This window comes from Macadamia integrifolia, chromosome 2 (genome assembly GCF_013358625.1).
Source record: "Macadamia integrifolia cultivar HAES 741 chromosome 2, SCU_Mint_v3, whole genome shotgun sequence".
In the NCBI taxonomy this organism is placed as follows: domain Eukaryota; kingdom Viridiplantae; phylum Streptophyta; class Magnoliopsida; order Proteales; family Proteaceae; genus Macadamia; species Macadamia integrifolia.
This window is the reverse complement of record NC_056558.1, coordinates 2434089-2445313: the sequence shown is the minus strand read 5'-3', so window position 1 is coordinate 2445313 and position 11225 is coordinate 2434089. Positions and strand designations below refer to the sequence as shown.

Sequence of the window (11225 nt, the reverse complement as noted above, 5' to 3'; positions counted from 1 at the left end):
TTTTTTTCGTTTATATTGCTTCAGATCTAAGAACTCTAGGGCAAGTCAGATTTCCAGTTCTTGAACTCTATAGTTGATGCTCTCTTTCATAACCATATTCTGCAAGTCAGTTTATGCAAATATCCAAATGTTGTATAACTTGATTATACTTTAGATTTGTTTCTGAGTTTCAGTTATCTATTTTCAAATTTGATTAAAAATCCTGGTTAAATTTTGCTCTGTTATTATCAGTAAGCAGCATCTCTATTTTCCTTAAATTCTGTTAGCATTGAAATCACACCCCCATACCTCTCAGCAACATCCAATCTAGGTTTAGTTGAGAGATCCGATCCCTTGGAAAACTAAACTAGATTTTGGGAGTTTGGATTAGTAGGTTGAGAGAGATCTGATTTCTTCTATTGATTCTTAATGCTGATCTTTTGTTACTGACCATTTGCTACTTGAAATCTGATTCTTTGAGTTATTTCTTCTTTTTCCTGATCATATCAGTACCGTAATTAAACAAAAGGGCTTAATGGTCCATATACATTCTATAACGTCATGCACACCTTGTGTAGGATGGATGAAATTTCTTTTATAGGGTCTTTATTAGAAGGTGTTCAAAGAGTGTCAGCTTAGATGGTGTTGGGAGGATGGTTTTGAAGCACGTTGAAGATCATGTGCTTAAATTTTCTGTTCCACAAGCCTTCTACACAGTTGCTTCATCATCATATTCTGTAGCCTTTGCACAAGTAGCTAATGTAGCACATATTCAAGAAAGTAGGCCTCTGAGATGTAGGCTTTTCTCTTTCACTTTTCATGTATATATATATATATATATATATACACAAATGTTGCTGTTGATTGCAATCAACTGCTATACTTGTATGTTCCCCATTTCTGCAATCAACTGCTATACTTGTATGTTCCCCATTATATACTTATATATATATATATATATATATACCTTTTCTGTTCCACAAGCCTTCTACTTATTCTGAACTTTTCAATCTTAGGAATCAGAATAATATCAGGAATCTTCTTCTTGTTTGGAATTCCTCATATTTATGGACTCGAATTGTGGAGAATTGTCCTCCGCTGTCAATATGTTCAATGAAATGCCAATTAAAGACACCATGTCATGGAATTCAATGATACCAGGTTATTTAAGGGTTGAAGCCTACTTCTTTGACATACTCAAGCTTGTTGTTGGCATGTTCTGGTTCACAGGAACATGTCAATAGCGTGTCAGATACATGGGGTTGTCCTTTAATCAGGATTTCATTCAGATTTATGCATTGAAAGTGCAGTAATGGATATTTATTCCAAGTGTAATAGCTTGAAATATGCATGCCGGATCTTTGAGGCTGCTAAAGTGTTTGATGAGGTTTCCAAGACTCTGATTCTTGTGGGTCTTGCTCAAACTGGATTTAAAGAAGAAGCTATCAGCTGGTGAAGAGCATTGAGATTGACCCAAACATGGTTTCTGCATTCTCAGGTGTTTGGCATAGGTACATCTTTGGCTCTAGGCCATCAAATCTACTCCTTAGTGATAAAGAAAAACTTTGAAGTTAATGCATTTGTAAGCAGTGGGGTCATCAACTTGTACTCCAAGTTTGGAGATTTGGAGGAGTCAATGATAGTCCAGTTAGAATGTAAGGTTTGTGATTAACAAGGAAGAAGGAGAGAGCGGAAGAAGAAGAAGAAAGAGTTGGAGAGGAAGAAGATGGAGAAGAAGAAGAAGAATGGTAGAATATGTGTGTTGTGAGTAAAGTCTCACTAACACCAATATATTATTTCACTAATATATTTACATGATATTACACATACCTCCCTAAGGAGAGAAATGAAAATAAAACATATAATTACAAATTACTCAACTACCCTTACAGAAAATAATTAATATCTCTAACACTCCCCTTTAAGCTGGAGAATAAATATCATGCATTCCCAACTTGGACAGTAGAGAACTATAAACTGATGATGGAGAAGATATCAATCAGCTGATCTCCAGTCCTCACAAAAGGTGTGCATATATAACCAGTGTCAATCTTCTCTTTAATGAAGTGTTTGTCCACCTGTATGTGCTTTGTCTGGTCATGTTGCACAGGGTTATGGGCGATATTTATGGCAGCCTTGTTATCATAATAGAGCCTCATAGGTGCCTCAGTATGAAATCCCAACTCTTGGACTAGTCTTCTCAACTAGAATTCAAGTTTCTACTTTTCTTTAAAGAGTTAGAAACCTCCAAATCAATTATTGAATGAATCTGCTTTTTTTTTATTTGAAAGTTCTCTCTGTTTCTGTTTTTCTTCTTCTTTATATCCAGTGATCTAACTGTCTCCCTCTCATATTTTTTTGTATTTTCTTTTTCTTTCTTTCTGTTATTCCCTTCTACTCATCCAACCAATACTCTGTTTTCCCTCTCTTGGCTACTGTTGCCGATGCTATTAACAAAGATGAAGATCACAACAGCTACTCCACTCTGTTGAAGATCACACACAATATATTCTGATATCATGTTAGCTTCAAATCTGTTTATGTTAGTCGGTATTTAATTATATGTTCTGTTATAAACCAGCATATCAGATCTAGCTTCATAACTACTGGTTTGAATTACTGCATTTAAATCTGGCTTCTATGTGGTGGAGGGCCTATGGGGGGGAAATTAAGTTGTGTTTTCAGTTCTGGTAGCAATTGAATGATGCTAATAGAACTGAAACTGATGGGATTAGAGGAATTAAACCTCCTACATGAATCTAGATTGAATGTTTATTGAAGGCCTTTGATGGTCTATCCAAGATTTTTAGGAATTGTAGCAACTGTAAACGAAACAGCAGTGGTTTCTAGAACTTCAACTCTCGTGGCTATTTATTACACTGATCTATGTAGTTTTTCTGTAACTATGGTAGTTGAAAGAGAGTTTGACCTCTGGCAAATCAACTCCTGGAAAATTTCCAGGAAACTTTTCCTCCTTGTCTATGCAAGCAAAATCCAAAACGCCCCAAACAAACAAAGATCAAAATCCATGATAAAATAGTCACCTCCCGCCCCCACCACCCCCCCCCCGGCGTGTTTCTGCTTCGTATCAAAATAGATGGGAGCTTTGTAAATTCTTTCACCTCATTTAAAAGCTAACAAAATAATAAAAGGATCTTTCTTTACGGGGTATTTATGTTAGTAAGAAGCGCGCGCACACACACACACACACACACATATATATAAAAGACAAATTAAACAAATACTACTAAGAAGACTCATCTTGTTTGTCCAACTGGTTCGGGCTGAAATTTGACGTCCCTAATTATGTATGCAAACAGAAGACTCATCTTGTTTGTTATTTCAGGTGAAGAGCTTGGAGGAGACCCTAAACTGCTTCTAAGGGAAGTGATAGAGAACTTAGCAAAAGACTTCCCTCCAACATACTTAGTTGTCCAGCATGCTGACCTTGCTTCAGTGAAATTGGCTACTTCGATGTATAGGGGTGGTCATGGGATGTCATACAAGGTCACCTTTGCAAGGAGAATGAAACAGTTTCAGGAGATGCAATGAACCCAATGACACCTGAACTCGGTCAAGGTGGATGACCAGCAGTTGAGGATGCAGCTGTTCTTGGCCGGCACATTGGGAATTCATTCCTCCAAAATGGGCATCGAATCATCCGGAAGTGGTAGATAGAGTTATAGAAGGGTATGTGAAGGAGAGGAGATGGCATGCCTTCGGTTTGATCATTGGATCCTGTCTTCCAGGCTGGGCACAACAAGTGAAGTCAGGATGGTTGACGAAGCTAATTAGGGATATAATTTTATTTAAGTTGATATACAGTTTTTCTTTGGTTCAACATACTTTGATTGTGGGGAGTTGCGTAGAGTTCCCACTATGGTTGATTAGAGCTTCTGATCAAATTTGTTACATTGTGTTGGGGTTGATGCAGCCCTATGGGAGGAATAACTTATGGTCTTATAATGTTATTGAAAAGGCTTTAAATAGCCCTACAGAATCCTAAATACTACAAATCCCATTGCAACCCCACAATCCAAAATCTAGAGATGTGATGGAATGGTCGAACTGTGTCCCCCTCCTATGCGTGCTATCTCCAAAAGTTTCTTTCCTGCCACCTGCTATCGTGTTTAATCAAAAATACAAATAAGGAAATAAAGTGGGTTACTCATTCCTACTATTTGAAGAAAAAAATTTCCCACACGGCTCAAAATAGTTTGCTAATTTTATACTCTCATATTGAAACCGAACAGCATACCATTTGGGCCTCGGCCTTTCTAGACTCTGATCAATAAATGGGTCCTACCTTATAATTAATAAAGGAAGTGGCTAAAATTATAAAATATGTTATTTTGTGTTTTCTATTCTGATGGCATTTGACATCCTTTTCATGGAGCATGAAGTAAAAAACAAATATGTACATCATTCACACCAAAACTTGGAAGAGTTGTATAGCCACAAGTCATGATCAACTGCATTAGGAATAATAGAACAGGTATGGCAGCTTACCTGATTTCTGACCTCAGAAAACACAAAATCATTTAGTCATGCACGATGCTTTCTTCTCACATATGAAATTTCCTAGGCCAACACCGATTGTGGTTAGTGCACTTCACATACCAGAAAAGCAGAAACAAAGGGATCGTTTCATCACATCCCTTGATATCTAATAGCGGAGTGGAAAGAGGAGTGTCAAGAGCCTTTGTAACTTGTTACAGTTTGAGAGAAGGAAAAAATAAAAAAAATAAGAAAATTGCAAACACATATCAATCTATTCAGGAAAATTGATTTGTTTCCTTTCCCTATTCCATGGGATTCCCGATGTACAATATCCCTTGCCATTTGTTTGTATAGGGCAATTAGCCCTATGCCCAGGATCCCATGTGACATGTTCGTAACAGTAAGCAACATGTGAGATAATTTCTGTGAGAGCAAAGCCCATGAGTAATGAAGATAAAGCAAAAAGAAAATAGTTTGGAATTAACATCCACCTGACTCCCTTTCATGTTATCGCTAACACATTAAATGGCAAGTTAACCCAAGATTTTTTGAACCACTGGTAGTAGCATGCTGTTGACCCCCTCATGTTATCCCAAACACATTAAATGGCAAGTTTATCCGAAGCCTATTTGAACCACTAAACTGTAACCAAATATACTTAGCAGCACCGAGTTAAAGAGTTACTTTGTTAGTTCACCTTGATAAAAATGACTGCCAACATCAGGTTCTTCTAAAATAACATATAGTATGAGACTTTTAAGTTCATCTTAGTTTGATCTCTTATTTCTTTGTTAGTTCTCTTATTTGCTGTAAAATTTGAAACTCATGAGTATGTTGAGGCAGGTTTAAATTAGGCAGGATTTATGTCTTAAAACTTCCAATCTTGTAAGTTGTAACATTGTTTAAGGCCTACTATTGGTCATACCAGTGCAATACGGAATCATATCTTTGGATCCTAATGCAGGCAACTAGAAAGTCTAAGAGATCTTGCTTGATGGAAAATTTAGTGTGTAAATTAGGTGATCATATTTCACTTTCTATTTTTGACATTACCCTTCCACTTTTACTGTTTAGATGCATTTGACAGTCGGTTATAAAGTGAAAAAAGGGATATTTTGATCCTTTCTTTCATAAAAATAAAATTGGAGTAAGTAAAATTAACGGTAATCTAGACTATTTTTGTCCATGAGATCATAAGACAGTTTCCAAGCTATACATTTTCCATATTTACCAATTGTTACACTATGCTAAATGGTTCAGAATGCATCAGAGATTTAACAAATCTGATATACAATTTCCATCACATTACTGATTTTATTTACAAAATTTAGGTTGCAATTGGAGCTTTATTGTACAACCTACAACCCATGCCATATCTTGACTCCAGGGAAGCCCTGGGGAATGTAATATTATTTCTATTGTTTGTATTGGGCTTTCAATTCTGCTCTGGACCCTACGGCTGGTTAAGCGAGTCATTCCTTCGAAAAGCCAAGACATTGGGATTCGTGATTAGTGGCTGTTCATGCTGATGAGTGATGTGATGACCCACTTATCACTATCTATGATGTGCCATTTTGGAGGAAGGATATTCTTTTTCTTTGGAACCTACTAGAGAACCAGCTAGTGGAGAACCTACGGAGAAAACACTGGTTCTAGTGAAGATTTGATACCAATTAGAGGTAAGACGGAAATCTCTCTTATACTTATTCTGAATTTCTTGTCCATTGAAATTGAACTAATCTAACATGTGTTGCAGCATGGAGGAGGGGGCAAAGGGGACTGAAAGAAGAAACCATGATCAGCAGCAAGCCAAAGTAAAATCTATTCTGTACAAATGGATGAAGAGTTTTAAGACCATTGAAAGAAACCAACAGCAGGCATTTTGTTTTAAGAATTTTTTTTTCTTTTTTTGGTTAAGAGTTTTAAGATAATGTTTATTGTTTGTCACTGCTTAAGAATGTAAACTAGATTGGTTTATCTGATCATATTAATAATTGATCCAATCGTAGAAATCCAAACACGTTCGACTGAAACGAACTCTGGGCCTCTATATTGCTTCCTTCTCTGAGGCAATTAGGGCTTCAGTTTCTTGATCGTTTAATCATCCCTTGGTTGATCATTTTGTTTTCCGCAAATGACCGATGGTTGATGTCGAATGCATCTCGTTTACTGTGACTAGGTAAACCTATTTGTATGCTTGCAAAGAGGCAGAGAGATAGTTCGGTGGGAGGAAAGCAGATGGGCGACACCCACGCGCACACACATACATATATAAGAGAGAGATTTACTAATTTGGCAATTTGCTAAGCAAGGGCAACAATCTGGTTCATCCATCCATAAGAAAAATCCTTATGGATTTTTGTTAGGGAGACAGAGAGATATCCAAACAGTTACAAAGAGTAAGAACATTCAATTTTTGGAACCGCTGTCAAACAAAGAAATGATATAAAATATAACTCTTTATTTAAAATTTTATAATTAAAGAATTGATAAAAGAAAAGGGCTATTGAAGAGTACCTTATTTTTATTTTGAGATATGTCGGTCCATGCTAGTTTGATATGACTTTGGGATAAGTCAACATGGACTAATTCCCTGTGATAAAAATTGATTGGTAGAATTCTCAAAGGGTAATGCTGCCAACTGAACCATCTTAATTTAGAAGGAAGATTCGAAAAGTCTCCGTTGAGGTTTTCAATTCGGTAAACATTGAGAAATCTTAAATTGGACATCTTCCCAAGGTTTTCATAGCTTATATCAACTTCAGCTTCAAATTCAAAATCCCAATCAAGGAATATACCTTCAACCATTTGAGTTCTCTGTAGCAGAAAATAGAATTTCAAATAAATAAAATATGATACACATACCAAAAAAAAAAAAAAAAAAAGTGAGGACATAGAGCCTTATTTTAATGCTCTTTATTTTTATTGTTCTTGGTTCATTATCTTACCTTGTCATCTTTTGATATATTTGAGATATCATCTGGAGAACACATTCTAGTACGTATGGTGGGGTCTCCATCTCTATATTCTGAGACAATTTTCCTTCCCATGTATCGAAGTTGTTCATGCATTCTCAATGTTGTTTTTGAGTTAATATCAACATTTATCTTCAAGAGATGCATTTGAGTGAGTTTTTTTACTGCTAATCTTGGATGCATCTCACAAGCTTCCCATATTGAAATTGCTTCTTCTGCTAACCATCCAACGAAATGACATGCAATATCAAGAAATATAATTTTTGCAGGTTTACTGAGTTTATCATAACTTATCTTCAACTTCCCAATGACCTTATCATCATAGTTTTTGATTGACATTATTGGGACCCTGTCATTAAGATTTGCTCTCAATACTTTTATTGTATCTTCCCAACAAAGCAGGTCTCGTCGATTCCACTATCTTCTTCACTTTCAGAGTCTTTAATGGAGTGACTCTGTTGTATGTTCCACTTCTAAAGTTGTGCTCATTAAGGATCACCGCTTCCGCAGGCTCACTCTGCGATCCTCTGAATTCCCCAAGGCTCTGGTCATTTGGTTGACCCTTCTTCTTCTCCCAGTGGATAGAAACAAACTCCATTTTATGGAAACGAGATAACCAGAGCTTCCAAATATCATTAATGAAAAGACAATCTAACTCCATGTTTAGGAAAAAGTTTTCCTTTCAGCCATCGCGTGGGAAGAATCTGCCCATTATTGATGTGATCAAAGGAGATCAACCTAAGATCTTTGGCTCCTAATACAATGGCAATCTAAGATCTTGTCTCTTAGCGAAGGCTTTTTATGGAAACGAGATAACGTATGTGAGTAGGTGGTTAGAAAAAGATTAGAGGGGTAAATTAAATTTTAGGAAGGATTTTACGAAAATAAATGGACAATTTTTTCCGGATTGCGTGATGAGGTTAGCCATCGCATCCTAGGGGTATGTTTAGTAATCAAGAAAGAAAAAAAAAAAAATAAAAAAAAAAAAATTACAAAAAATATGATTACATAATAATTCTTTTTGGGAAATTATAAACAACAAGGTTTGTTATTTATTCAAACATAACTTAAAAACTATAATTAGAGATTTGATTGAAATAAATTTATGAGGGTAATTAAATAAAATCACATTCACTCCTAAGAAAATCGAAAAACCAAAATTTTTAACTTGAATTTTTCAACAAAGAGTTAAAAAGTAATTTGGCATAATCATCTTTCCCCAAAATCAAGTAATTGACAAGTACTGCGACGTCACAACATTCTAGGTCATTGGCGCACTCACATTGTTTTGCGTTTGAAGATTAAGAAAGGAAAATCTATTTCAAGGTCAAGATCATGATACTCAATATATCTGAAATAAAAACTGAAAAGGCAGCGATCCCTTCTAAACTCAAATAGACATCAGAGTTTCCTTGATGGAAACAACGCATGATTCTTCTCACACAAGAGCTTATAGTAAGATTGGACTTAAGGAAAAGAAAAAAAAGGGCAGGCTTGGGAGGGAAGTTGAGCATACAGAGCAATCGAAACTGAACCACTATCTGGTATCGTACCTGTAAGCATGACGATGGAGGATTTAGGGAAACTAAATTTGTGTACGAGGAGGTGATGCATGCACTTGGCATCGTTGATACAACCCTTAAGCTCCTGCCTGGAGTACCGATACGATATGCCTCATATCACCGCCTTCTTGGTGAGAGCATGGCAAAAGGAGAGTCCTAGGAGGGGCATGGTTGTATGGGGAAGGAGCCGGAGTCGGAGCTGGAGCCGGAGCCGGTGCCGGTGGTGTAGGGGCAGGATGGTAATCATAGGAATGGTGGGGAGGAGGAGGGAGGTTGCAGGGACTTGCAATGTGGGCTATGGCTTGGCACAGAGCGCATCTTATTGATTGGGCTCCTGACAGGATTTCAGCTGTGTGTGACAATTGGAGCAGTTCGCAAGCAAATGCATCTTCACCGCCTATGAATGAATCAATGAATCTCGGACACAGAACATGCAAAGAATCAATTAGAAAGTCAAGGGAAAACTGAAATCAGAGAAGAAGAAGAAGAGAAAGGCCAGTTGTGATTTCTGGGCAAAATGGAGGAGAAGAAGAAGAAGAAGGATCTGGGATTGATCCTTCTGAAGGGATGGGATTGGGTGAACAGAGTTGGAAGGCACTGATGGAGTAGTCCTTGAAAAATCCCAATTCGATTTTTTTTTTAAATCCCGTAGAGGTTTGAGAAATTAGATGAAATGACGAAAATGCCTACACATTTCAATTTTGAATATATTTTATAATTTATAAAAAATAAAATATTTAGTTTAACCCAAACTCTTGGAGATCGACATACATATGCAACACTATCATGTAGCATTTAATTGTCCATAAAATGTTCAAAAAACATTTATGAGCGGAGGAGACATCATGGTATCACTACCCACTGATCCCAATACTATGCGTCTATGCCGATATGATATTGGTGAAATGGAATGGATAAGGGACAAAACAATAAAATTTTATTTTTAAACAAATCAGGGTAATCTTGTCCAAGAAAAGAATAGTCGTTGCAATCGACTGAGTGGGGAGATGAAGATGAAGGGGGTAGGGGCTTAACGGTTGATGATGCAATGTTCCACTAAATCTAGACCTACGATCAATTAAACAAAATAGTGAGGATTGGAGGGTTGCATCGGTCTTGAGGCTCCAATGCCCCAAGTCAATTACGATCTCGAGGAGAGAGAAAAAAGGGAAGAAAAACCAGAGTAGAGCTTGGTTAGTTTGAGTTTAGTGATGATATTCCCCTTAAATGTTATTGGAGAGAATCATTTTCCTTCCTGACGTGGAGAAGGTGTTTATATTGGTGGATTAATCTCAATCTTTTGTTGAGATGTATAGTCTTGTGACGGTCTAGGGAACCATGGTTAAGTCCACAGACAGGTTGAGTCTACAGACATTTAGGGCCCGTTTGATAACGTTTCTGCCGTTTCTGTTTCAAAAAACGGCAGAAACATAAATTTCCGTTTCTAGAAACAGAAACGGAATTGAAGGTGTTTGATAAGTCATGTTTTTAGAAGTTGATGGTAACCAGTGAAAGAATTGCCACAAGTCGTTTCCAGAAACGGTGGGCCGTTTCTGGAATCATAAATAAGTAAAAATTTATATTTCTATTTCTAAAAATAAGTGAAACGGAACTGTTTTATCAAACGCTTTTTGCTCCATTTCTGCTGTTTCTGGAAACAGAAACGGCAGAAATGCGTTTTTTGAAACGTTATCAAACGGGCCCTTAGAATCATGGTTGCCTCGTGAGTAGGGTAGGATGTGTTATGTGAGAGTGTCGTGGAGACGACCAGGCATGATTTGTGTATCCAACCAGGCCCAGTTTGCCATTGGGTGGACTCAATGGGTGCAATCCATTGCTCGTGGTTGGTGTGGCTGTCCTTGTCCCTTCACGTCTAACATGGACTCTCCCTATTGGTTGGAATTAAATGCCCCAACTCTGTTGAGCTCTGAATAAGAGGTCGAGAGAGTAATTTTTAGCATGTGTGCGGTATGATTCAGATTGAATACGAATTTTTGATTATTCATTTACATCCTTACTCACATGTCTAATAAATTACTTAATTAGTTTAAATTGATTTTAAAAAAATTAGTTTAAATTGATTACTGGATGATGATAATGTCCATATTATGGGTGAAAGTTTGGCCCTAACAACCCGAACCCGCCCTGAGCCAAACAAGGCTTGGGCTAAGTTTTTTTACCCTGAGGACGGGTTAGGTTGAAAAAACCC

General features: G+C 37.0%; 3 long non-coding RNA genes across 3 annotated transcripts in view; all 3 read left to right on the top strand.

Annotated features, from left to right (window-relative positions):
• LOC122063188 overlaps nucleotides 1–5863 on the top strand; it is a 17080-nt gene extending 11217 nt beyond the window's left edge. Inside the window, exon 6 of the long non-coding RNA XR_006135245.1 lies at nucleotides 5811–5863. This is a non-coding gene — a long non-coding RNA (uncharacterized LOC122063188). The remainder of the gene's footprint in view (nucleotides 1–5810) is intronic.
• LOC122063195 lies at nucleotides 7–4014 on the top strand. The gene is made up of 2 exons (XR_006135252.1): nucleotides 7–105; nucleotides 3326–4014. It is a non-coding gene; the product is annotated as an uncharacterized LOC122063195 (long non-coding RNA).
• Nucleotides 5864–6115: 252 nt separating the features above from the next.
• LOC122062037 lies at nucleotides 6116–6464 on the top strand. Its single transcript, XR_006134787.1, has 2 exons — nucleotides 6116–6158; nucleotides 6236–6464. It is a non-coding gene; the product is annotated as an uncharacterized LOC122062037 (long non-coding RNA).
• The last annotated feature ends 4761 nt before the right edge of the window (nucleotides 6465–11225 follow it).